The sequence below is a fragment of the Tenrec ecaudatus genome, chromosome 17 (assembly GCF_050624435.1).
Source record: "Tenrec ecaudatus isolate mTenEca1 chromosome 17, mTenEca1.hap1, whole genome shotgun sequence".
Classification (NCBI taxonomy): Eukaryota; Metazoa; Chordata; class Mammalia; order Afrosoricida; family Tenrecidae; genus Tenrec; species Tenrec ecaudatus.
This window is the reverse complement of record NC_134546.1, coordinates 10252651-10279836: the sequence shown is the minus strand read 5'-3', so window position 1 is coordinate 10279836 and position 27186 is coordinate 10252651. Positions and strand designations below refer to the sequence as shown.

The 27186-nt window shown below is 40.3% G+C and overlaps 1 protein-coding gene across 4 annotated transcripts in view; it reads left to right on the top strand.

The window, feature by feature from the left end:
- The first annotated feature begins 5671 nt into the window (after positions 1–5671).
- VPS54 (VPS54 subunit of GARP complex) overlaps positions 5672–27186 on the top strand; it is a 92436-nt gene continuing 70921 nt past the window's right edge. For 2 of the 4 annotated variants that reach the window (XM_075535705.1, XM_075535708.1), the window contains exon 1: positions 6360–6500. The gene's annotated coding sequence lies outside the window, so the exon portion shown is untranslated. Of the gene's footprint in view, positions 5758–6359; positions 6501–10053; positions 10170–27186 lie in introns of those variants that run through there. The other 2 variants (XM_075535706.1, XM_075535707.1) reach the window with 2 other exon arrangements.

Below are 27186 nucleotides of genomic sequence, written 5' to 3'. Positions count from 1 at the left end.
AAGCAAGGTTAAGCAAGAACCATATGCACCTGTTCTGACTTACTTGGAAATTAAATTTAAAGATGTGGATAGGAACACATCTCATTTGTAACTTGGGGACTGCCTGTCCTATAATTGTTGTCCTAAGGAAGTGAGCTTTCGAGAGCTTAAGCAACAACATACCTAGTTACTCAGTTAGAAAGTGGCAGAGCTGGAATGACTCAGAACAGGATTCTGAGGGAGCTAATAAGTCAATCCCAGAGTTCTCTAAATTCTCAGAGTCTCCAGCTCTAATAATTTTCTTTCTAAAGTTATGCATTTATCGTTTTATTGATTTTGCCTAATTCAGCTGGAGGTAACATTGGGAATACCACCAGCACTATTTTAAAAGATACTGATCAGTGAAGGAGCCCTGGTGGTGTATAGTTTGGCTAATAACCAAAAGATTGGGGCATTGGCTCCACTGGCTGTTCTGCAAGACAAAGATGTGGGAGTCTGCTTTTGTGAAGATGTGCAGCGTTGGAAACTCTGTCCTATTCGCTTGCTATGAGTAGAAATTTACTTGATGGCAATGGGTACTGATACTAGAGTTGATTTTGAATGGCTCTAGATACAGGTAGACATACATACATAGACACACACATCCTAGTCAGGACACAGACTAAACCCTAAAAAGTAGCCACTGAAAAGATAGAAATGCCATCAGGGACTTCTCATAGGCCGAGATCAAGATAAGAAGAGAGAAAGGAAGGGGCAAGAGAAAGAGGAAGAAACCAGCAAGTGTTGTTTGAGTCTTTCACATGGCCAGTGACTATGCTCAAGTGCCCATTTAATCCAAACAACTCTATTGTCAGCCTTATCTAGGAGGGAATTAAAGTGTAAAGATGGTGCTGCTTCTATCTGGCAGAAGCAGAAATGAAGGGCTAGAAATTAAGAGTAAAATCACATAGCTGAGTCACAAACCCTGGGTTAGTCAGACCCCAAAGCCTGTGATATTGTCACCAAGATGGTGGAGGACAGGATTAAGGTGTTTATGTCTTTGTTTTGTGAGATTCATTGTGAGTTAGGTGAGGGGTTTACATTTCAACAGTTTATACCACTCATCTATTCAACAGCCATGTACTCCAGGTCCCTCCCCTGATTGCTCTGCCCCTCCATTTCACCCAGCTGAGCACCTGTCTGTCACCCTTCTAGTCCATTGCCTCATGTTCCCTCCTCTGCCCTCCCCAAACTCTGGTGACCCCCCAAAGCTGACCCCTTTGGTATGAAAGTCTTTGTCTTATTTTTTTGCCCTTATAATAGTGGTCACAGACAATATTTGTCCTTTGTGATTGACTAATTTTACTCAGCATAATGTCCCCCAGGTCCATCCATGCTATGAGATGCTTTGTGGTTTTATCCATTTTTTAAAGTGATGCATAATATTCCTTTGTGTGATCCCCTCTCTTTGATGTGAGGACCTGTCACTTGCTTCTAACCCATATATAAGACCAAAATGAGAAGGATATCATTTTGCCTTGCTATCAGACTTAGATCCGAGAATCTCCTTGCTGGCTTGATTAAGTAGGAGACATGTTGGGGGAAAATAGAGGCAGTTTCTAGGAACTTAGGACAGTGTCCAGCCAACAGGAAGTTAGGTTCTCAATCCTACAACTGCAAGCAAACGCAATAAACTGAGTGAAGTTGGAAGCAGATACTTCTCCAGTCAAGTGTCCAGATGAAAATCCAGCCTGGATGCTACTTGGATTGCAAACTTCCAAGACCTTCTGTAGAAGATCCTGCTAGCTATTCCAGAAAGTCTGACCCACGAAAACTGTAATAAGCTTCTAAGTTTGTGGTGATTTGTATATACCACTAGAAAATACATACACCGTACTACTTTGATTTTCTCTATAATTAGAGCATAGTAAGTGAATGGTAACAGTTCTTGTTATGATGATCAAAATGGAAATTTAGGCTATCAGCATGAAAAAGAAGTAAAACAGTAGCCAATGCCACTGAACAATCTGTGTAGTGATTTTTTACAAGACAACTTTGTTGTGTGCATGTTCACCCAAAATACAATACAATAGTACATTAAACTAGAAATTTACCAGAAACCTTAAAATGTTCAATAATTGTTCTCAAAGTAATAAAACACTGATTTAACAGGCATAGATGCTGAATGTTAGTCCCCAAATTACTGAGTATGCTATAATTTCATGAAAATATTCTAAAATCTCTAGTGGTGCTTGTATCCATGTCTTAGTGAGACATTTTAATGTCTTATGTCATACTTATACTAAATTGGAAAGTTTCTTGTATTTAAGATAGTTCTATATTATATTTGAAGAAATATCAAAACAGAGCTTCAGGTTAGAATCATACTGTTATAACTTTTTACTTTAAAATATTGTAGAATTTTAAAATAGCTTAAATATGATGGATAAGTTAATTCAGAGTATTGCATGAAAAAGGAATTAAACCCTGATGAATCCACTATCTGTGTAATACTTTCAACTCAAGAGGGCATGTGGAATTTTACTTACCAAAGATAGCTTATTTATAGGAAATACTAACAAAATTGTACTTATTTGACTATCGAGTAGGTTAGGGTACTTGGGTGGTTTCCATTTGATAAACTCAAGGCTTGTGGGTATGGGACAAAAGAGGTGATAGTGCTTATCTCTTTAGTAAATTGCAAGACAGTATTTTCACTTGTTCCTTCTACAAGTTCCCCCATGACCTTCTGTGTTTATACTATCATGTGGATGTGTAGTTTACCCTTTTAGTCATGAAATGCAACAATGTTCACTGAGAGGCATGTGCTAACCTCACTATGGCCACACCTATCAGTACATACTGACCTAATGGTGAACATGAGCATTGGCCTTTTGTAGGTGACATGACATTAGAAAATATAGCTGTCTTCCTTCTCATGAGAATATATAACCCTGCTGATTTTCTGGGGTTAACAGGCATAGTAAGTATTATACCAAACACAGCACTACATAGTCTCTTCCTATTTGCTTCCACCAGTTTTTCTTAATTGTATGTCATCTGCACTTTTTGGAAATAACACTGATATATATATATATATATATATATATATTTATATAACAGTATTTATATATATTTATTTGTGATTTGCCTTTATTTTCTAATATTAAAATGATTCAAGTGACAGTAAGTGAACATATTAAAAATTTATCTACCTTTAATTGAAATTACTTGTCTAGCTTAACTTTATTTATTTAACCTGCTCATCAGCATGTACTTTCCCGTTTAGATTAAAGATTATGAATTGTTCTGTGGAAAAGTAAAAGTAATTATTATGCTGAAAACTATGAAAGAACTAAACACAATATTCAGTGTATATTTTCTTTCTATGGCATGTCATTTACAGAAGGATAATAATCAAAGCAAGCCGGATTGTTTTGTTCTAGTGTCTGCAAGACCTTTGAAGGTATCATTGAATCCAATTGCCAATTATAGGACCCTGAAGTCTTTTTTGGAAGAAGTTGGGATATATATATTTACATCTAAAACCAAACTCATTGCCATTGCCATGCTGACTCGAAGTGACCCCCTGTGAGTTTCTGAGATTGTCACTGTTTCCTGGAGTAGAAAGCCCAGTCTTTCTCCTGAGGAGCAGCTGGTGATTTTGAACTGCTGGCCATGCGGATCACAGCCCAACAAGTAACCGCTGTGCCACCAGGGCTCTTTTAAACCTTTAAAAATTGTTTTATTGGCATATACTTTACCTATTATACATTTAAAGGTTCAAGCATATTAAGAGTTGTGCAATCACCACCACAATCTATTTCAGGACATTTTCTTCTTATACTCATTGTTGTTAGCTCCCCATTTCCCACCCACCCCCACCCCCGAAACCTCATTGTCATCCCCCCAGGTAATTGCAAATCCAGTTACTGTCCCTGGAGATTTACCTTAACCTGGATTTCATCCACAGAAAATAATGCAAAACAAGAAGGAAACAAAAACACACGCAAAAAAAAAACACCAACAGTGACTAGATGAAACAGAAAAACCTCAATTGAAAACAGAGATTAACAACTGAAAAAACTTTAGAATGTGTCTAAAGGGAGATCAAAGGATAAGGTATTACATTTTAACCTAACTACATCTGCCATAATTGACTTTCCCATGTGCTCTGTCTGACAGCAAAGGTATTCGCATCCCTGGTCTATGTTCAGAGGGGAGTCACCAGAGCCTTAATCCATGTGCGGACCCTGAAAATGGATTTTGGCCTTCCACTGTCATCCCCAGCCTTCTGCAAACCAGCGGGTTCATAATTTAAGCTCTGATCCCAATCCCTCCTTCAGATTTGGATTTGATTATTTACAATCCTTAGAATCAACGGTGTGCTTCTTCCACGTGGACTTAGTTGATGCCTCACTTAAATACTTATTTGAAGACAAGCCTTTAGACTTGTCTATACTTTCTGATAGCAGGGCACCTTCACCACACTTTGCTGTAACACTCATAGCTTCAGTGATTTCTTCATGAGGGCAAGTATGGAGTAGGACCATATTATAAGAACTAATTGTTCTTAGATTGGGGCTAAAATTAAGTGTGAGCCCCTAATCCATTCATATTTACGTACATCTCTGGTTCACTTTAGAGACTATCATTATCATTTTGACAGAGGACATTATAAATCATCCAGCCTAGGACATAAAGAAAATTCTATTGATAGTTTCATTATTTTAGCCAATAGTATTGAATTTATAACACTGTTGAGAAAACAGTATTGCATAAGTATAAACCGGCTTCAGACTGCAATATATGAATTGTTGACTTGTTCAGTTTAAACTCTTAAGTGGCAGGACACTACATGAAGAACGGTCTTAAGACAGCAAGGAGGGCATTATAATAGCAAATATAAGTTTTTAATGAACTAGTCAAGCTTTAGATTTTGAATTGTTGTTGACTTCCTGATCCATTTCTTCCTATCTCTATGAACTGAAGACTTAAGAGTGAAATGATTTGTTTCTCTGTTCTTACATGAAATGTGACTCATCGTTTCCTTAATGTTATCATAATTTAAACCTATCTGGGTTAGTATGATTAAATCAGAGGTTCAAAAGGACTGCTTTAGTACTTTATTTAATAATGGAGATTGGGTTTCTTACCTTCCTAATTACAAAATTGTGGAGGATTGAATTTAATAAAATAAAAGAATTTCATTTCAACTATGTTGTTGTTGCCTTCCAACATTAGTTCTTTAGTGGGCAATATGTTATTTTACAAATAGGTTTATGTTTGCATTTCTCAGTCATTTTTTAAAAATGAAACTTTTTTTCCAACTGTGAGTTACATTTTCAATTTCGATTTGTGAAAACATACTGAACGTATAAATGTCTGGAACTTCGTTTTAGGGAAAAGGTAGCTTCAAAGTTCCTAAAACTGAGACATAAATACTCAAATGAATGAAGACAGTTCCCTCTTTTCTTTAACACCGCCCCCCCCCCCCCATCTAAGACATTCCCTTCTTGAGGATCCTATTTTATTGGCAGAGGCGGAATCAGGATGAGGTACACGCACCTGGGAGCAGGGGGTACACGTGGAGGTCTGGGTCCGGTCGAAGTCTCAATGGAGAGCCCAGTGAGGTTGCTGAGGGCGATGACCACTTAGCTCTGAAAGAACATTTATTCGGGAAACTGAGCAGCGTTTGTTTTGAGGTGAAAGGGGGAGGTGGCATCTTGTGGAAATAGCTGCTTTAAGAGGTCCTGGGTGCCAATGAGGGCGTTTGGAATCGGTTGACCTTGAGGGCAGGTGAGGGTCACTCGGAGGACCACGACCCCGTCCCGAGGAAGGCTGGCTGCTCCTGGATGTTTCCGGGAACTCGGGGTCGAGGGGTGGGGCAGAATTGCGCTCTGCGGGGAGCCGGGTCTGGGCGTGCGGGCGCCGTAGCCCAGGCGCCGGGCATTTCGCGTCCGCGGGCACCGCTGCCCGCGCCGAAACCCGTCTCCCGCGGCGGCGCGCTCCCCTCAGCCCGGCCCCGGCCTCCCGCCCCGGCGGGCCGCGCGGTGGATTGTGGGTTGGGGGCTGCGGCGGCCTCGCGGCGGCCTCCGACACAGTCTCCCCGGGCCCGGCCGGGCCGGCGCGGTGCAGGGAAGCAGTGGAGCAGGAAGCAGAAACGCGAGGGGCGCTGGGCGCGGCGCGGCGCGGCGGCAGCTCCTCCGGAGGCCGGGGATGTGGGAGAGGCGGCGGCAGCAGCGGCGGAGGCGGCGCTGCGGACCCGGGGGGAACTGCTGGCTGACAGGACACCCGGGAGAGACGTGAGGAAGCCGCCCGCGGCCGCCTCTCACCCCGCGAGCGGAGCTGGGCTCCAGAGGGCGGCCCTGAGCTCCACGGGCCCGACGGACCGGTCGGCGCGGGGCGGGGGCGGGAAGCCGGGCCCGGGCTCGCCGGGCGGCGCGGCGGCCTCAGAGCAGCAGCCTCGGCGCGACGTGGAGGGCTGGCGGCGGCGGCGATGCACTAGGCCTCGCTCCGGGGCGGCTGCCCGGGACCCGCAGGTAGGTGTCGGGCGGGCCCCCGTGGGTCTCCCAGGCTTCGCGGCCCACCCTCACGCCGACCTCCTGTGGAGAAGAGGACTCGAGACCCCACCCCCTCGGTCTCCTCCTCCCGGGCCCCAAGCGGACGGAGGTTCGGTCGCCGTCGACCGGACCGAAGCGCCGCCGCCGCCGCCTCTTTCTTAACCCCCTCCCCGCCCCCGAGCCTCCCGTCCCGGCCGCCGGCTGGGCTCCCACCCGGCCCGCGGCCGCCCCTCCGGATCCGGGATCCGGAACTTCCACCGGGCCCCCTTTAAAAGCTGCTCCCAAACTTTCCCGTTGTGTTTTCCAGCCGGGCCCTTCGGTCTCTTTTCTGATTCTAGCGAAAGAATCTACGATTAAGTTGTGAGTCTCCTCGGGAAAGGCTTGGCGCAAAGAAGAATTCGGTGTTCCCATGTTCCCAGTTGAACGTCGCGCACTCATTGGTCCCCCAATCCGTTTCCCTCGGGTCCGCAGCTGCCCCTCTGCAGGCGGGCAGGCCGCCCGCCCCTCCCGTCGCGGACGGAGAACTTTGCCTGCCCCTGCCCCTGCCCCTGCCCCTGCCCCTGCCCCTGCCCCTGCCCCTGCCCCTGCCCCTGCCCCTGCCCCTGCCCCTTCGTAGCCACCCGTCTGCCCAGGTGCTGGGCTTCAGGGATGGTAGTTTTAGAATTTTGACCGAACCGAGTTGGAAACTAAAACAAAAATTTTTTAAAAACACCACTTAAAAAATAGTCTTATTTTATAAATAAGAGGCCTGCCTTCCATACTCCTCCAAGAGTTGTTTTTATTCTTTGACTTTTCTAAATTGGCCGTAATTCCGATTTGTCAAACTCAGGACAGTATACATAAGTGAATGCTTACAAGGCAAGCGATGACATGATAACTTATTTGTGGTAACCTGAGAAATGGGTTGTTGCTGTAAATTAGCCTGCGATGTCTGACGGACATTCAGGGTGACTTTAAAATTGGGGGGCAGAGAGAGGCGGGGGGTTTAGTTGGAAAAGCACCGTGAGATTCTGAATGATTTCTAAGCACCTGTGATGGAACAGATGGCTTCTTGGGATTTGCTTGTTTCACAGTATTTGTAGTCGAGTTCCCTAGAAATGATTTATTACTTGATCATTATAGTGATCATGATTGCCCAGGATAGTTTTTGGTAAAACTATGTGCAGATTTTGCATTATAGCTGATTGTGATTTGTGGAGTTAAGGTGTGTACATTTTTGCGATTTAGCTAATTTTAAGTTTTACTGTGGTAACTTCTCAATTATTACATTAACAGTGTGAGAGAAAGTATAATCTGCAGTCCTTTAGAAAGGAAATGAAAAATGAGAATGATTTTATTTATAAGGAATGCATCAGGATAAAACTGTCGATTTTATTTTGTTCTCAATGTTTGTTTGCTTTGTCCTATGACTTTTGGCTCTCCGAAATTTTTTTATTGCTTTCAAAATTGTGACTGGTAAAATGATCTGAAGTTTACCAGGAAAAGATTATTCAATTGAAATGTTTATCTATTCAGGGCAAGTTAACAAACTAGTTCAGAATAAGTAATTCAAAGTTTTTAATGTCAGAATTAAAATCTTACATAAGTCATGAAATGGCAAACTTTGCAAAATCTACTCTTAATCACACTGCTTTTTCTATCAGTTAATGATTGAAATTCATGTTTCCTATTTTTTTTTAAGAGCTTTATTGAGATAAAATTACTATACCTTAAAGTTCATCCACTTAAAGTGTGCAGGTGAGTGGCTTTCAGTGTGTCACAGAGCCTAATTTTAGAACATTTCATCACCCCAAAAGAAACCATTAATAATTATTCCCCAATTTGCCCATTCTACTCCCAGCCCTAGGTAATTACTGCTTTCTGTCTCAAGAGATCTGGTTTTTGTGAACCTTTCGTGTACATGGGATAAACTCATAGCTTCATGTAAAGTTTTTCTTTCAAAATTAATTTGTGTTTAAAATTTTTATTTGAGTTAGAGAACAAATCACTAACTCACAGTATTAAAAACAAATGTTATAAACAGCTGGCATACTTGCTTGGTGCTGTATTCAGCACAGATTGATGTAGTTTGGAGAAAGAACAATGTTAGCTTGAATGACTCCAGTGTGACCTCCAGATATAGTCTTACCAAGTAGGAGTCAATAAGTGAAAGTTAGAGGTTTTTGCCCCCCTCCCCCATTAGAGCAGTGGTTCTCAACCTTCCTAATGCCACAACCCTTTAATACAGTTTTTATGTTGTGGTGATCCCCCAACCATAACATTATTTTTGTTGCTACGTCATCACTGTAATTTTGCTACTGTTATGAATTGGGCAACCCCTGTGAAAGGGTCGTTCGATCCCCCAAAGGGGTTGTGACCCACCGGTTGAGAACTGCTGTATTAGAGTATCAGTTAAAAAAGGTCTTAAAGTCATTTGCTTACTTGCTGCTTGCTTCACAAATAAACCCAAGCCCAAACTTCCCTGCCATCAAGTCAATTCCGATTCATGGTGACCCTGTAGAACAGGGTAGAACTGCCTGTCAGTTTCTGAGACAGTAACGTTACAGGAGTAGAAAGCCTACTTTCGTTACAAACATCTGGTGGTTTTGAACTGCTAGCCTTGGGGTTAACAGCTCAACACGTAACCCACTACACCACCAGGGCTCCAAAATAAGGTGTACGAGTATAACTTTGTAACTCCCTGTCCTTGAGTTGATGCTGACTCCTAGCCACCATACAGGACATGGTAGACCTGTTCTTGTGCGTGTCCAAGACTCTAACTCTTCATGGGATTAGAAAGCCCAGTCTTCTCCTAGAGAGCTTCTGGTGCTTTCCAACTGCTGACCTTGTAGATCACAGCCTAATTTGTAAGTGCTATGCCTGCCACCAGAGCTCCTCAAGATAGTGCATGTAGAGATTTCCAAAGGAAACATGTCAGAGCAGTGACTGGTTGGGAAAAAAAGAGAAATACCATACTAATTAAACAAAGAAGGAGTGCACAAGCATGCACACGTTGCTTACAAATTAGTAAAAGAGCTAGTATATAATGTAAGGCTCCTTACTGAAGGGGGCCAACCAACTCCTCCGCACCTGAGAGTATCATTACAACAGCACATTTAATAACTGATGATTATAATGGAGAAACTAAACTACCAAGAAATGGTTACCTTGTTTTCAAAATATGCTATTTGAGAAGACATGAAAGTATGCAGTTGATTTCATAATTAATTTTTTCACAAGTGATTTATTTAAACAAAAAGTTGTATTTCAAGCATAAACCAGTTATCTGGATCAATCCCCCTGTTGGGAATAATTCCTTCTGTCTTTATTTACAGTGCATGCATTCCTTTACATTTGAAAGCTTAGTCTCCGATTGGTAATTTCGCTTCATATTTGAGGGTTTAATTGAGGAAAACTGAAGATTCAAGCCTATTCACCATTTGCAGAATCTCATCCATTTCTGTCCTTACCCCCCTATTGTTTTTCAACATCTTGTTATTCAATAAGAGTAACTTCGATTTTTTTCTTTTTCTATGTGTCCAGTAGCACACCATTGAATTGTAGCATTTAGAGCCGAATTAAAATTCACTAAATGAATGACAAAAGACGTAATTCATACAGTTTTGTTAATTGGCCAACTTCACAATCGCAGAAAAATAAAGCCTGGAGGTAAACCTTTTTTTTTTTTTTCTGAGACAACTTGAGAGTAGATTAATTTGAAATAATGTTCACAGTAAGCTTTATGGCCCAGGTTTTTGGTAGATATTTTTTACATAAGTGAAATTAACAAAATTGGGGAGGGGGAAAAAAAAAGAGGACCTGATGCAAGGGGCTTAAGTGGAGAGCCAAATGCCTTGAGAATGATTGGGGCAGGGAATGTATGGATGTGCTTTATACAATTGATGTATGTATATGTATGGATGGTGATAAGAGTTGTATGAGTCCCTAATAAAATGTAAAAAAAGAAAAGAGAAAAAAATGATTAGGGCAAAGACTGTACAGATGTGCTTTATACAATTGATGTATGTATATGTATGAACTGTGATAAGAATTGTATGAGCCCCTAATAAATTGTTAAAATTAAAAATAAAAAAAAAGAAATTAACAAAATTGTATCTTAAAAAGTTGAAGGGGGTATGTTAATGGCAAAAATGCAACAGATTTGGGGAGTTTTTGTTCTGTTTTTAATCATTTTCTTAGGGGCTCATACTACTCATCACAATCCATACATACATCAGTTGTATAAAGCACATTTGTACGTTCATTGCCTTCATCATTCTCAAAACATTTGCTCTATACCTAAGCCCCTGGCATCAGCTCTTCATTTTCCCCCTCCCTCCCTGGTCCCCCTTCCTCATGAGCCCTTGATAATTTATAAATTATTATTTTGTTTTATCTTGCCCTGTCCGACATCTCCCTTCACCCACTTCTCTGTTCATGCCCCAGGGAGGAGGTCACATGTAGATCCTTGTAACTGGTTCTCCCTTTCCAACCCATCCTCCCTCCACCCTCCCAGTATTGCCACTCACACCACTGGTCCTGAAGGGATCATCTGCCCTGGATTCCCTGCGTTTCCAGTTCATGTCTGTACCAGTGTACATCCTCTGGTCTAGCCATATTTGTAAGGTAGAATTGGGATCATGATAGTGGGGTAGGAGGAAGCATTTAGGAACTAGAGGAACGTTATATGTTTCATCATTGCTACATCACACCCTGACTGGCTTGTCTCCTCCCCAAGGCCCTTCTGTAAGGGGATGTCCAGTGGCCTACAGATGGGCTTTGGGTCTCCACTCTACACTCCCTGCCTCATTCACTATGATATAATTTTTTGTTCTGATGATGCCTGATACCTGATCTTTGGCTTTGTTGCTTCTGAGCTAGATGGCCACTTGTTTACCTTCAAGCCTTGAAGACCCCAGATGCTATAGCTTTTAATAGTTGGGCACCATCAGCTTTCTTCACCACATTTGCTTATTCATCCACTTTGTATTCAGCGGTTGTGTTGGGAAGGTGAACATCATAGAATGCCAATGTAATAGAAGAAAGTATTCTTGCATTGAGAAAGTATTTGAGTGGAGGCCCAATGTTCATCTGCTACCTTAATACTAAACCTATAAATACATGCACATAGATCTATTTCCCCATCCTCATATAAATATATTTGCATATGTACATGCCTTTATTTAGACTCCTATAAATGCCCTTTACCTCCTAGTTCTTTCTTCTATTTCCTTTTACTTTCCTCCTGTCCCACTATCATGCTTAATCTTCATTTGGGTTTCAGTAATTCCTTTTGGTTACATTACCCTTGATCACACCCTACCAGGTCTCCTATGCCCTCCTCACCACCAATTTGTATCACTTGTTGTTCCCTTGTCTCTGGGTTTGTTAATACCACTACCTTTCCCCCCACTTCCCCCTCTCCCATAGGGGACTTTTATTTTTAAACAGACGACTTTTTGACTAAAAGAAAGTTCTAGGAGTCGGTGCTTATGTGTGAATAATGTGTGATATACCATGTTTTATGATGTTTTTCTCTTATGAATTTAATGAAGTAAAATTAAAACTTTTTAATAATTAAAAAAGTTCAAACTCTGGTCATTTCTAATACCCATACCTCCCATTTTTAAAACTTGGCTAAACTGATGGGTGGACTGTGGGGCCAGGCAGTGAGGGTTTTCATACTTGACAAACTCAATATATGTTGCTGTCACAGAATTATGGTGATATTAGAAAGATGATTCTGGAGTTGAGTGTAATTAGGACTCAGGACTCTTGGTAGATGTTCTCAGTAATCTAATCTACAAATAAAATCCTGAACTAGAGCAGGGGTAGATGGACTGGAGAACAAGGCAAAGGTTTGGAGTGTATTTCGGAGAGTAATTCTTAGGACAGTCCAAATTGGTATAGACATTGGAGACTGTAAAAATGTCATGGAGTTATGTTGGTTTCAGGGTTTTTGGCATTAGAAGTTAAATAAATGGTGTTGCTATAAACGAAGCTAGAAAAAGAATAACTTGGTGCTAGTGGAACAGTGGGGTAAAGATGATGCATAGTAAGGTTAAGTTTTATACTTAACTGAATTTCAAGGATTTATGAGCTGCCAAGGTAAAGATGTCTGGTAGAGGGAGTTGGGCCTGGAACACTGAAAAGAGATTACCCACTGCCATTGAGTAGATTCCAACTTATAGGGATCCTATAGGACAGAGTAGAACTGCCGCTTTGGGTTTCTGAGGCTGTACATCATTACTAGAGAAGCAGCTGGTGAGTTCAAACTGCTAACCTTGCAGTTAGCAGCCCAATTCACAACCCGCTGTGCTGCCTGGACTCCTTGAAAAAAGATTAAGGCTAAGAAAGATTGGAATTATAGTTAGCTTTTTTATTTTTCATGTTCTTTACTATTATCTGAGTTCCAGCAGCTATCTAATCTTTTACCTGAATTATTGTGAATATCCTATCTAGCTTCCTCTAGTCTTGCTTTTCTTCAGTCCTTTCTCTTTGGAGTAATCTTTCTAAAGGGCAAATCTGATGATATAATTCTGTGGGTTATTTCTATAACTTTTATCTTCAGAAGAGAATTTACATTCCTTATTTCTTTAACATATTTGTAAATTCCTTTAAGTTAGCTCCCCAATTTACTGTGTATCCTGGTAAAGGAGCCCTGGTGGTGTAATGGTTATAAGTTGGGCTGCAAACTGCAAGGTTAGCAGTTCAAAACCACCAGCCAATTCATGGGAAAGAGGTGATGCTTTCAAACTCCTGCAAATAGTTTCAGAAACCCACAGGGATTGTTCTACTCTATCCTTTCCGGTCACTAAGAGTTGGACTTGAGTTGATGGCAGTGATTTTGGTTGTGAGCCTTATTGGTTCTCTACAGTGACCCCTACCCCCAATACACAACGTTCCCAGGTCATTGAATTTCTGGCAGTAAGGGTGTCTTTTCTCTCGAAGCTTTGTAAGTACTAGGCCCTATTCCCAAAGTGTTTTCTTCAACCAACCCCTCCATTTGTTTGGGGTTCACTTTTACTTATTCCTCAGAACTGGCAAACCTACATTAGATTTTCATTATCACTATTATTTTGGAAAAATGTTAGACACACAGAAGTTGAAAGAATAGAACACTCACTCTCACACACACACACATACACACACACACACATTTCCTTTTTGCCAAACTCAAAGCAGACTATGGATATCATGAGATTCACCCCTAAATGCTTAAGTATGCTCTTCCCAATTTTCCTAATCAACCACGATACCAGTACACCACCAAAGACTACCAGCATTTACTGTGTTAACACTATTTAACACACTTAAATTTCCCCTTTTATCCCCAACGTCTTTATAAAATTTATTACTCTCAAATGCAGGGTTCCGTAGGGTTTTCACTGGCTAATTTTCAGAAGTAGCTGATCAGGCCTTTCTTTCTAATCTGCCTTAGTTTCCTCCCTCCACTAAAACTTGTCCACCATGGGTGACCCTGCTGGAATTTGAAATTCCAGCATCATAACAAACTGACTTTACCAACTATCGAGAAGAAGGTATTATACCAGGCAGTCTTTTGTTCTGTTGTCCAAAAGTCACTGCGAAGCCAAGCTGACTGACAGCTAACAGCAACAACAATACAGGATTCAGTCAAGGGTCATGCATTGCATTGGACTGTTTTACCTCTTTAGTCTCTTCTCATCTGGACTAGGCCTCTGGCCGTCCTTGTTTTTTGAAGGTTCATCCTTTGAAAAGTAAAGACCATTTGCCTTGGAGTGTGTTCTACATTTGGAATGGTCTGTTTTCTTACAATTCGATTCTGGGCAGACATTTCTGGTGAGAACACCACACAGATCTACTGTATCACATCAGAGGCACCTAATGTTAGGTTGCCCCCACTTGGTGATACAAACGTGATCACTTGGTTACGAACAGATCTCTCTCTTTTTAATTAGTGAGCGATTGATAGAGTGTTACTTTTTGGCTATGTAAATATCCCTTTTGCTTAAATTTTACTTTTCAACCAGTAGGTGTAACATTTATTAATTCTTTGCTTTAATCTGTTATTACCTTGGGGGATTGCCTTCATTGACTTTTGAGGGCAGTAAAGGTATGTTAAGTTATGAAGACTAAATATACCCACTGTATTAGAAACCAGGTAATTTCTAGCTTTTTCCAGAAGCAAGTGAAAAGACTGTGAATCATAGAGGTTCCCATTGCAACTGGTCCTGGACATGGGGCAGGACCAGTCAGTGTGTCCTTGAGCATGGGATTGTCCTGTATTGTGGGCTGACTGGATGGCAACTAAGAACAATAATAATAATTATTAGAGTAAGTACTTTTCTTGGGTTAGTAATTGACCTGTTAAGGAGAAAGGGACAAAAGAGGAAAACTCTGGGTTTCTGAAATGGATGGGAGGCAGTTGTGAAAGAATTTAGACTTTCTTTTTTTATTGGAGAGGCAATATGATGTAGAATCAGAAGATTGGAATTCAAATTTCATCTTCAAAATTAGCCAAGTTATTCTTGAACTTACTTTTTCACCCATGTCATGGGGATCATTTGTTCATTCACTCAGAAATGTTTTTCTTACTAGTTTATTATAAAGATTACCAAAATACTCTGTAAAAAAAACGTACAACTGTGAACTGTGTTGTTGTTAGTTATTCCCGAGTTCTTTCTGATGCATGTTGACCTTATGAACAACAGAATGAAACGTTGCCCAGTCCTATTGTCACCTTCATGATCACTGGCATGGTGGAGTCCATTGTTGCAATTATTGTGTAGTCCCTTCCAACTTATGGGGCAGGGCTTATCTTCCAAAACTGTGTGGGGCAATATTTAATTTTGTTATTGGCAAATTTTCAGAACTAGGTCACTAGGCCTTTTTTCCTAGTCTGTTTAGCCTGGAAACTTTGTTGAAATCTGGTCACTGTGGGTGGCCCTACTTGGAATACTAAAGGCATGGCATCAAATAAGATAGCACCATAAAAGCACAACAGTATAATAGGCTGACAGACAGGTAGTGTCTGTAGAGTGTGACCTGTAAATTGAAGATATTGGTGATGTAAGCGTGACCTGTAAAGTGAAGATATTGGTGATGTAAGCAGTCTTGATAATATGTTTTCATGGTGCTCTTGATCTGAGGACTTAAGATTACTTTCATAACTAGTGGTGGGAGTGAAGCCATCCAGGTGTTCCCAAGTCACAGCTGATTTTTTGTTGTTTTTTCTCCCTCAGATGGGAGGCAACCTATCTGGGTCAGCTTACTTTTTTTTTTTAAAATGTTGCCGTGCTGACAAAATTCTATGTTTCTCAAGATGGATTGTAAGCCTTAGGTAACTCATAGTCCCCAATTATGACTGTCTTCCTCTGCCCCACCCTGTTCTTCTCCATTTTTTTCCTGCAACTTTCTGACTTTACTCTTCAGTTGGTCTCTTGATGTTTGCAATATGCGCAGGTCAGGCCTGCTATAACCTAAAAAAATCCAAAAAAACCTAAAAAGCTCTTGCTCAACTTTTTATCTTTTATTTCTTTCACCACCAAACCGGTGTTGATCTTATTGGCTTTATTACTGTATTGCTATATTTCCTAACCTCGTGTGGTATGGCTTCTATCCCAACCACTGTCCTAAAACTGTTTTAGTCAGTGTTATTTCTGAAGTTGGAAACTTCTTCGACCTCTCTGCAGCACCTTGACACTATTGCTCACACATTCTTCCTCTCTTCTAAGTATATTTGCCTCATCACTTGCTCTGAGCTCTTAGCCCTCTCCTTTTTCTATACTTTCTTCACTTTGTAATATCCCTTTTCTATGGTCAATTTACTCTGCCTTTCTGGTAATGTAATTGAACTGGGAATGACCTTGGAAAATTCAGAGAGAATCTCCCTACCTCCACCCCAACACATTTATTATTGTTTTTCAATAATAATCTGCTTTTGAAAGAACATTTTGCTGATTGAAAGCTTTCAAATGACGACAAAAGGATCATTGTAGAAAAGATTCAAATATTGGGTAGAAAGTTGAGCCAGATGACCTTTTTAAAGTCTCACCTAGACTCATGGGTCATAATTTGTACTCATGTACTCTGCTACTATGGATTTAACGTTCACCTTCATTTAGATGTCTTCTAAAGCCTTATTTCCAGCCACCTTCTGCTAACCCTATGATTCCCTTCTCTCCCACAAGTTGTTGTAATCATCGAAGTTGCTTCTGTTTGAAGTTGGTTCTGTTGTCGGTTACCATGTGTTCTACCTTTATTATCACCCCCAGCTAGTCCCTGTTTTTTCTTACATGGCATGGCATTGAGGACCACTGCTCTGTGCTCTGTTACTTTTCTTATAGTCAATTCCTATCTGTCCGTATTGCTTTGCTTTTATCCCCTTTCCCTCTTTGAGTAGTGGGAACTCTGCCAAGTCAAGAAAAGATACCTAAACCGGAGACTCGGGATGCTCACATTTATATTTATTATAAAACTCTGTATTCCACAATCCAAATGTTAATACTTATGTTTTTGTTCTTAGGAGCCGTTGAGTTGGTTCCAACTCATAATGACCCTAAGTAAACAGAACAAAACACCACCGGACCTGTGTTGTCCTCACAGTTGTTCTATGTTATTGCTTTAGGCCATTTGAAAAACGATGCTTACAATAATAGCAATAGTTGTCATTGAGAATCTACCACGTGCCAAGTATTGTGCCCTGAGCTTCCAGAAGCAAGTTCTGTTTGCTTTCCCCATTTTACAAACACGGAAACAGTAAAATTAAAAAAGTAGTCAAAGGTCACCCGGCTAGTAAATATCAGCTCGAGTTCACTAGATGACCAGTACTCTAAACTAGTATATTATACAATGTTTTATGAATGGTAGACATCTAGAGTCAGATTTTAGAAAGTCATGTCTAACAAAAAATATTTTAAAGTTTTATATAATTTTGAATGTACTTGAATCTATATGACACTGTTAGTGACTTTTGTGAACTTAATTTCTCTTTCACAATAGTCATTCATTTGTTCTTTCGATCATTGAATACCTGTGAAGTTTCTTGAGTGTTTCCCATGAGCCAGACTGCTAGGTAAGGCATACCTGGCGTGACCTGGTCTGGTTTTCAACATTTTCTGTATTTTAAGTTTGTTTATATTAGGGTGTATCTCAGAGGTGTTATATCATTGGAGGGTTTTTTGTTCCTTTTGGCTTTTTATTTCTCTCTCCAGAAATGTTGGACTCTTCTTGGGCTCTGTCCTTGACCCTCTTCCTCTATTACTTTACCAGAGTGATGTGTTCAATACCATGTCTTAAAGTCTGTAATGACTCACTGTGGACTTGTGCATAAAGTCCAAACTCCTGTGTAATGTGGACAGATCCCTTTATGGTCTGGCATACTGCCCATATGCCTGCCTGCTTGCAGTGCCTCTCTGCTATGCCTCCTCTCGTTATCATTGAAAAGTGCATTGCATTTTCTTTTCTGCTTGTATTGCATACTCTTGCTTTGCTTTGGTTATTCCTAACATTTAAGACTCATCTCAAGCCTGATCTCTGGAAAGCCTTCTCAGGTCCTCCTCGTGTGAGATAGTTGCTTGATATTTTATGACTTGAGATCATAGAACACTTTCTTCATTTTGGCATACCTTTGCATCTCGCGAGTAGGGCAATGGATAAGTATATTTATTGTTACATAGTATTGAACCCCAATTCTTTTTATTGTTTCCCATTTTAAAATAGACCCCCTAGTGTTCAGATTACCATTTAAAAGAAGTAGCATACACATCCAAATTTAAGCTTTTATACCTTATCAGCAACTTTTTAATGTATGACTTTGTAATAAGATATGTCTTAATTAGGAGAAATTAGGTGATGAATAGTCTCATTGAAACTATATATCCTTTTTCACCTTTTTATAAAGAAAAAATCTAAAATTTTAGTGATAATTGTGCTATTGAATTTTATTTGCAAACAAAAACTGAGTGGGACATAGAAATTAAAAATTAATAAAATTCTCTTTCCATTTGACTATCATTATAGTTTTCAAATTGAATGTGTTAATTTCTTATCCTACAGGAGTATCCTTAAACAGTTTTTCTTTTTTTAAAGCATTTTTTTAAACAAAGTTTTAAACATAAGAATTTTGTAACCTTAAAATACTACTTATTTTTGTCATGACTGCCTTTACACATGTAGATATTAGTATCAATTAGTTGCTAAAGTATGGTTACACTAGATATCAAATAAATATGAATAATTTATTGTGTATTGTGTTTTACTGCTGCTTGGAAAATACTATCCAATCCTTCATTATACTGCCTTTGTTCATTCTGGATTAAAAGGCCAAAAATTATCTTTAGCAATTATTTATTAAAAACAAATGTGAAGTCTAGGAAATAAACAGACTATGGAAAGGGATCTGCGATCATCTAGTCCAAACCCCTCCTCACTGCCCTTATTGTCGACATAGGGATGCAGAAAGGGGAAAGGACTTGTCTAGTTAGATAAGCCCTATATACATTTTTATCATTTCCAGTGTAAAATTTTAATTGTGATTTGTTCTTCTATTTCCAAGTTTGGTCTTCTGTATTTTTTGACTTTAATCAAATTTAAGAACTAACTTTTTATATATAAGACATTTTCACAATCAAGGCCTATGAAATATTCATTTTTAGGACTATAATAGCTTGTTAAAGGTGAGCATTAATTGGAATTGCATAAATATAATGCCAGTTATGTTTTCTTAGAATTGAGATTATTCAGTATCATTAATATGAACAACTCAGGTTCTTCTTTATTTTTTTTTTTTTGCAGAGAAATACAGGTGCCATTGCTGTAATTCTAGCAAGTGAAATGCAGTAATATTTTCTAGTTAGGATAGACTTTGGGATGTAATAAAAATGTGATAAGAGGAAAATAGGAAATGTAGTAAAAAGGAAGCAGTGATAGTTATTTCTCTACTATGTAAAATTATAATTGGATTTAATATTAGGGTTTACTAGAGTTCTGTTCCTTTATCGTAGACACTCATAAATATATATTAAAAAAACCTAAATCTTAAAAATACTTTCTTATTTATCTTGAATTTGAAATGATCCATGTAATATAGGGCATAGCCACTGTAATTGTATGCCATAGTGGTGAGAAAGGCTGCTGTAGTGATTAAGTACTGAACTGCTAATCAAAAGGTTGGGGGGCTTGAACTTGCCCACGTTTCCTTGGGTGAGAGAGGTGGCAATCAGTTTCCGTAAAGATTTATAGCCTTAGAAACCCTAAAGGATAGTGTGTTTTGTTTGATAGGTTCACTGTGAGCTTGAATAACTAGATGACAATGGGTTTGAATTGGAGGTAGGGTACAGATGACCTTTAAGGGTTCTCACACTAACTTTTTTCCACAACACTTTTCAGCTCCGCCCCCCTCCCCTCACCCCCACCCCCTGCAACTCTCTACTTTTCATGCAGTCATGTGTGGCAGTGGCCACACAGCATTCACACATGCTATTCAAAATTAAGGGGTTACAATTCAGGTGAGAAATATGCAGGATACAGTAGTTCAGTCAGGATAGTTTCTACCATGGCCACAAGCAGTCCTCTTTCTCACCCTCAGCCTCTTGATCTGACATCAGTCCTGCTTGTGCAATGTTGTAAAGCATTTTTTAGGGCTGCTAATAAATACCAAAAGGGCATACAACTTCACGGTAAGCCTCAACCCAAGGCACTAAGCTCCCGCTCTCCCAATGAAGTGTCCAGAGGCACCTCATTTTATAACGAGCCTCTTGTCTAAACACATACAGCTTTACTTGCTCCATGGGCTGGAAAGCCCACTTCTCCATCTCATGCTCTGGCTTCTGATTCTGTTACTCAGGTACCCCAAGGTCCAAAGGATGTGTTCCATTCCTGGTTCTTCTCTATTGATGGTAGTTGTCAGAAGAAACCAGCCTCCAATAACTGAAGGGCCAGTAGGCGCAAATGTATGTTGATCATATATAAAAGATTATAGTAACATGTTAGAGGTTAAGAAAGATAGGAGAGAGAGTGAAATAAAGGAGTGAGACACATTTTACCTCAGATCCTCACATGCTCACCTCAGATCCTCTTGATGGACCATGTGGAACTGGGGGAAGTGAGAGAGAGCCTTTACTATCTTGGGACATTTATAGGTTGCCTTAAGACATGTATATTCAGTAGTTACATGAGTTACAAGTAGGTAGTATCTACATTAAGGTCCCTGAGCTCACAGGTGAAGAAACCTAATACCTGTATAGGGGGAAGGTATGAGGGTGGGGGTGGGAGGGTGTTAAATGACATGGTGGGAAGAGAGAACAAAAGGATATCTGCTTCTTTAGGGAGTAAAGTCAACCATGTCCTCACTTTAAGGCAGCATAGCTGTTAGGGAAGAATCTGTGGGAAAGATATTTAAAGCAGGATAATGTACTTGGACTTTATATCTAACTTACTAAAGTGGATGCTTTCCGACGGTGGAATACCAGCTTTACAGATTCCCTTTGTTATAAGTAAGGGAATATCTCCCTCGGTGTTCATTTCCCACAAGTGTAAGATAACTCTCTTTGCTTCTGAGATGGCTAATTTTTTTATTTAAATCATTTTATTGGGGGCTCATACAGCTCTTAACACTATCCATACATAAATCCATTGTGTCAAGCACATTGGTATATTTGTTGCCATCATCATTTTCAAAACATTTTCTTTCTACTTGAGCCCTTGGTTTCAGCTCCTCATTTTCCCCCCTTCCTCACGAACCCATTATAATTTATAAATTATTATTTTTTCATGTCTTACACTGACTAATGTCTCCCCTCACCCACTTTTCTGTTGTCCCCTAGGCAGGAGATATATGTAAGTCATTGTGATCAGTTCACCCTTTCTCCCCTCACCTTCCCCATCCCCTCCTGATACTCTCATTATTGATCCTGAGGGGTTTATCTGTCCAAGATTCCCTGTTTTGTGAGGTTTTATCTGTACCCATATATATACTCTGGTCTAGCTGGGTTTGTAAGGTAGAATTGGGATCATGATAAAGAACTAGAGGAAAGTTGTATGTTTCATCAGTGCTATACTGCACTCTGGCTCGTCTCTTCCATGTGACCCATCTGTAAGGGGATGTCCAGTTGTCTACAGATGGACTTTGGGTCGCTACTCCCCCTCATTCACATTGATAATGATTTTTTGCTCTGGGTTTTTGATGCCCAATAACTAATCCCATCGACACCTCATGATCACAGGCTGGTGTGCTTCTTCCATGTGGACTTTGTTGCTTCTCAGCTAGATGGCCACTTATTTATTTTCAAGCCTTTTAAGACCCTGGATGCTATATCATTTCATAGCTGGGCACCATCAGCTCTCTTCACCACATTTGCTATACACCCATTTTGTCTTCAGTGATTGTGTTGGGAAGATGAGCATCATGGAATGCCAGGTCAGTAGAACAAAGTGTTCTTGTATTGAGGGAGCACTTGAGTAGAGGCCCAATGTCCATCTGCTACCTTGATACTTAACATATAAATATATATAATACATAGATCTATTTCCCTATCATTATATATATTTACATATGTACATGCCTGTATTTAGACATCTACAAATAGATGGCAGTCAAAATTAACTCTGTCAACAATCATAGTTAAATCTCCCATCACCTAGACCTATAAGGTAAATGAAGTTTGTTTGGAGGGAGCAACAAATTATATGGTTAGAATAGCCATATTAACTAATTCACTGCATTGCACATAGGGAAAGAAGAGTTTCCCATTTTATGACAATGGAAGCCCAAAAATCTATTGTAGGATTCCCACATGGATTAGGCCTCCTGTGAATCCCTCTCCTCTGAATATAATCCAGGGATTTGAATAGCCTTGCTCTCAGAGAGCATTGTAAAATTGATTATGACAGATGTAGTTAGGCTAAAACCTGAGCATTTGATCCCCTTCTGACCCATTTTAAAAGTTCCTGTTTTTTTAAATGTGTTTTTTCTATGTTTCGTCTAGTCATTGTTGTTAGTTTTTTGTTTTTCATTTTGTCTGTGACCTCTTTGTATTTTGTATGATATTCTGTATATGTAATCCAGGATAGGTAAATCTATAAAGACAATAGATTAGTAATTACCCAGGGGAATGAAAGAGAACCTTGAGGGGAAGTAGAGTATAAGGAGGAAAGTGTTCTGGAATCGATTGTGGTGATGATTGCACAAATCTTATTATGATTGAATGATTAAATTGAGTGATATGTGTAAAACATTTTTTTTTAAAAGAGTTGCCCATTTTTGAGCAATGCGTCATGGAAAGTAGATTGGAGAGGAGTGTGTAGCACAGGGAGAAGAGAGACCAAAAAGAGGGCGTTTGTAGAACATGAAGTCTTTATTTAAAAAAAAAACTAAATTCTGGTGAAGATCAATACAGGAATATTACAGTATGCTAAAATTCCATATGGCTGTGTTTTATAAGTTTGAAATATGAACTGTATATAGAGAAGAATGTATGCTTATTTCTCTTGTCCAGTTAAAGAGAATTTACCACTTGGATTAAGGAATACTTTTTCATCTAAAAAAAGAAATTAATATTTCCTGATGTTTTATAAGGACTAATACCTACCAGCATCTTTAATAAGTCCATATGTCCATGTCAGATGTTTACATTTCACATAAGTGAGTTAGCACTTAGTTAATTCTTTTAATATGATATCGTTTACATGAGTGGTTAAGTGAGTTTAAAGATTTATATTATTTAGTGTTAGATGAACCAACTTTCACAAAATGGACAATTAACCTCCAATGATTCTTTTGGAAAACCTTTGAAAGAGAATACCAATAATGGAAGCACAAGTGCAAAAAGAGAGTGCAGAGTTGAGTTTTCCTCTTACTCCCGTTATAAGTGCTTCACTGACTTTTTAAAATCTATTTAATTTATCATAACCTATTAGTTTTACCCTAAAATAATTTCCACTTTTTTTTTGTTTATGGTACTAACCTTGGTTAATTCTTTTGTAGACTATCTCGTTTTCTTAATTTGCTTGATTGGCTTCCATGTTATGATTTAGAACTGTCTTATCCTCTTGGCAGAAAGATGAGGCGTTCTGCTCCTGTAAAAATTTACAACCTTGGAAACCCAGAGGGGCTGCTCTATCCTATATGGTCATTATGAGTCATATTTGATGAAGAGTGAGTAAGCTTATCCTCAGGAGCCCTTGAAGTAGCTGATGGCATTAACAGGTAAACTTTGAACGGCTAGATACAAATTTTGCAGTTCAAACCTACCAGCTGCTCCAAGGGAGGAAAGATAGGCTAGCTACTCCTATAAAGATTTAGTCTCAAAAACCCTGAGTCGGGTTGCTCTGAGTCTGAATTGACTTAGTAGCAGTAGACAGGACTATGGATTTGGTCCTCTTCTTTTTCCTGTCATCTAGAAGGTAGGCTTAGAGTACTGGTTTGTAACCTTTGTGGGTAGAATTCAGCTAGTCTGTGAATTTGGATGGGGGAAAAAATCTTTGTTTTTGAACATTTTCATGTATTTTAGGTGAAAGTTTATAGAACCAAATAGTTTCCCATTTAGCAATTTACCCTCAAATTGTTTTGTGACATTGATAGCAATCTGTGTAATGTGTCAGCATTCTGCCCCTGTCCACCCTAGGTTCCCTGTTTCCATTCATCTGGTTTTCCTAGTCTGAAGGTCAGAACAACAAGTCAGATGTATTTTGTGAATGTGGATTTTTATCTATATATTTTTTCTTGTTCCCTCTTGAAACCCTCCTTTATGATTCAGTCAGCTTGGTGAGTGATGGTAGTCAGGTACCATCTAGTTCTTCTGGTCTCAGACTAGTAGAGGTTGTGCTCATTTGATGTGTTACTCCTTTACATGAATTGCTGCCTTATGTCTCAGGGTAGAACTATACTTGTGGTTTTCTAAGATTTGAACTCTATAGGAGTAGAAAGCCTTCTCCCTTGTAGAAATCTTTCTCACTTGGAGCAACTGGTGGTTTTGAACTGCACAACCACTATGCCATCAGGCCTCTAGCAGCAGACCTACTTCATCCTAACTAGTTGCTCTGAATCAGAATTGACTTGATGACAATGGATTCGTTTTATTTTTGTAACACCTTCCAGATTCATCTGTGTTGTGAGATGTTTCATGGATCCATTATTGTTCTTTATTGTAGCATCTTATTTCAGTGTGTATATGTGCCAAAATTTGTTTATCTAGTCATCCATTGTTTCCATCTTTTTGCTATTGTGACCAATGCTACATTGAATATGGGTGTGGGTATGTATCTATTTGTGCCTCAGGTTTTATTTCTGTAGAATTTAGGATTTATAACTTGAAGTAGGATTTCTGAATTATATGGGATATGAAGGGGCTTCAATAAGTTTGTGGAAAAAATGGAATTAAAAGGTAGATCACGGAGTTTTTCCACGTATTATGTGAAGCCCCTTGTGCTTCTTTAATTTCTAACCTAACGGTTCTCGTCCAGAGTAATACTCCCCCTCAAATATATTTGAAGATGCTTGATTGGCAGAACTAGGGAGAGGGTGCTGATGGCATGTAGTGGGGCAGCTGTGGGGTCCAGCTCCACACTGGAACTGGGATGGCATAATTATGGAAGAAAATAAAGAATATAGTGCAGTGGAGGGGACTAGACTCCAATCTCTGGAGAAGAGGGAGAAGAGTAGAGTTTTTCGACAATAGGGTCTTATAGTAATGAGGCCCTTGTTAATGCAGTCAGTTGGGCAGTGCCTTAATCTTGACTATCTGGAGCTCTCTAGGGAAATACTTCACAGGACATTTCCAGGTAATGAAAGAGACAAAAGGTGTGAATCACTCCTTAAGAATAAGGGGGCCGAGAACAACATGGCTGGCCCTACTATGAGACATGATGCCCCTCAATGACTAAGGGCGATACAGGGGACAGCACCGGAGACACAGTGTGGGAATTGCACCTGACCTGATCCCACCACACCGAGGCAAATCACTGGGGGAGTGCAGCGGAACAGCAAGGGAATGGAGTGGCAAGGTCCCCAGGGAATGCTGAAAGTGGACTTTGGGGCCAGGGCGTGGTGCCCCAACAGACTGGACTGGAAAACGCTCCTAAGGGCCAGCAAACGATCCCTGAACTAACTACAAGCTTTTCTCTTGTGAACTGTTTTGTTCTGTTCTTTGTCAGTGGTTTGTTTTTGTTGTTTTGTTGTCTTGTTGTATACTGTTGCTTTGTTTTCCTCTGTCTTGTTTTCGTGCATGTTAGTGTCTCCACTGGTCTGTCTGAATAGGACAGGCTGGATGAACTATCTGGAGGAAAAACAACGGGACATACAGTTCCGGGGGGACTTGGGGTGGGGGGGTAATGGGGGGGTAAGGAAGTGGTGTTAACAAACCCAGGGACAAGGGAAAAACATGGGACCCCAAATGGTAGAGAGGGGGGAGTGGGAGGCCTGGTGGGAAATGATCAAGGGTAAGGTTGCTTAGAGAAGAGGTATACTCTAGCCCAGGTGGCGACGAAGCATGGTAGTAGGGCAGGAGGAAAGTCAAGGGAGATGGAGGAAAGAGCTAGGAGTCAAAGGGCATTTATGGAGGTCTAGACAAAGACATGTACATGCAAATATATATAGGAGGATGGGGAAATAGATCTATGTGTCTATATTTATAGGTTAAGTATTAAGGTGGCAGAAGGACCTTGGGTCTCTACTCAAACACTCCCTCAATGCATGAATACCTTCTTTTATTAAATTGGAACTCTATGATGCTCACTCTCCCGACACAACAGCTGGAGCCAAAGTGGGTGAACAAGTAAATGTGGTGAAGAAAGCTGATGGTGCCCGGCTATCAAAAGAGATAGTGACTGGGATCTTAAAGGCTTGGAGATAAACAAGCGGCCATCTAGCTCAGAAGGAACAAAGTCCACCTGGAAGAACACACCAGCCTGTGTGATCGAGTGGTCCCAAAGGGATCAGTTACCAGGCATCAAAGAACAAAAAATCATATCATTGACTGCACACCTCCATGATAGGATCGCTGAAGACAAATGGGTGCATAAGCAAATGTGGTGAAGAAAGCTGATGGTGCCCGGCTATCAAAAGAGATAGTGTCTGGGGTCTTAAAGGCTTGAAGGTGAACAAGCGGCCATCTAGCTCAGAAGCAAAAAAGCCCACATGGAAGAAGCATACCGGCCAGTGCGATCACGAGGTGCCAAGGTACCAGGTATAAGGCATCATGCAAAAAACATATAAGTGTGTGTATGTATGTGTATATATGTGTATATGTCTATGTATATCTAGACATGTATGTATGTGTGTATGTATGTATATATACCATATTAAATGAAGGGGGAAGTGCAGAGTGGAGACCCAAGGCCCAAGTGTCGGCCAATGGAGATCCCCTCATAGAGGCGTTTAGGAAAGGAGATGGGTTAATTAGGGAGCGAGGTAGTACCAATGAAGAACACAGCTTTCCCCCAGATCCTGGATGCTTCCTCCCCCCAACTACCATGATCCGAATTCTACCTTGCAGGCCTGGATAGGACAGAGGCTGTACACTGGTACATATGAGGGCTGGAGGTACAGGGAATCCAGGCTGGAGGGACGATGCTGGGAGAGTGGAGGGTGAGTGGGTTGGAAAGGGGGAACTGATTACAAGGATCCACATGTGACCTCTTCCCTGGGAGAGGGACAGCAGAGAAGAGGGGAAGGGAGACTCCGGATAGGGCAAGGTATGACAAAATA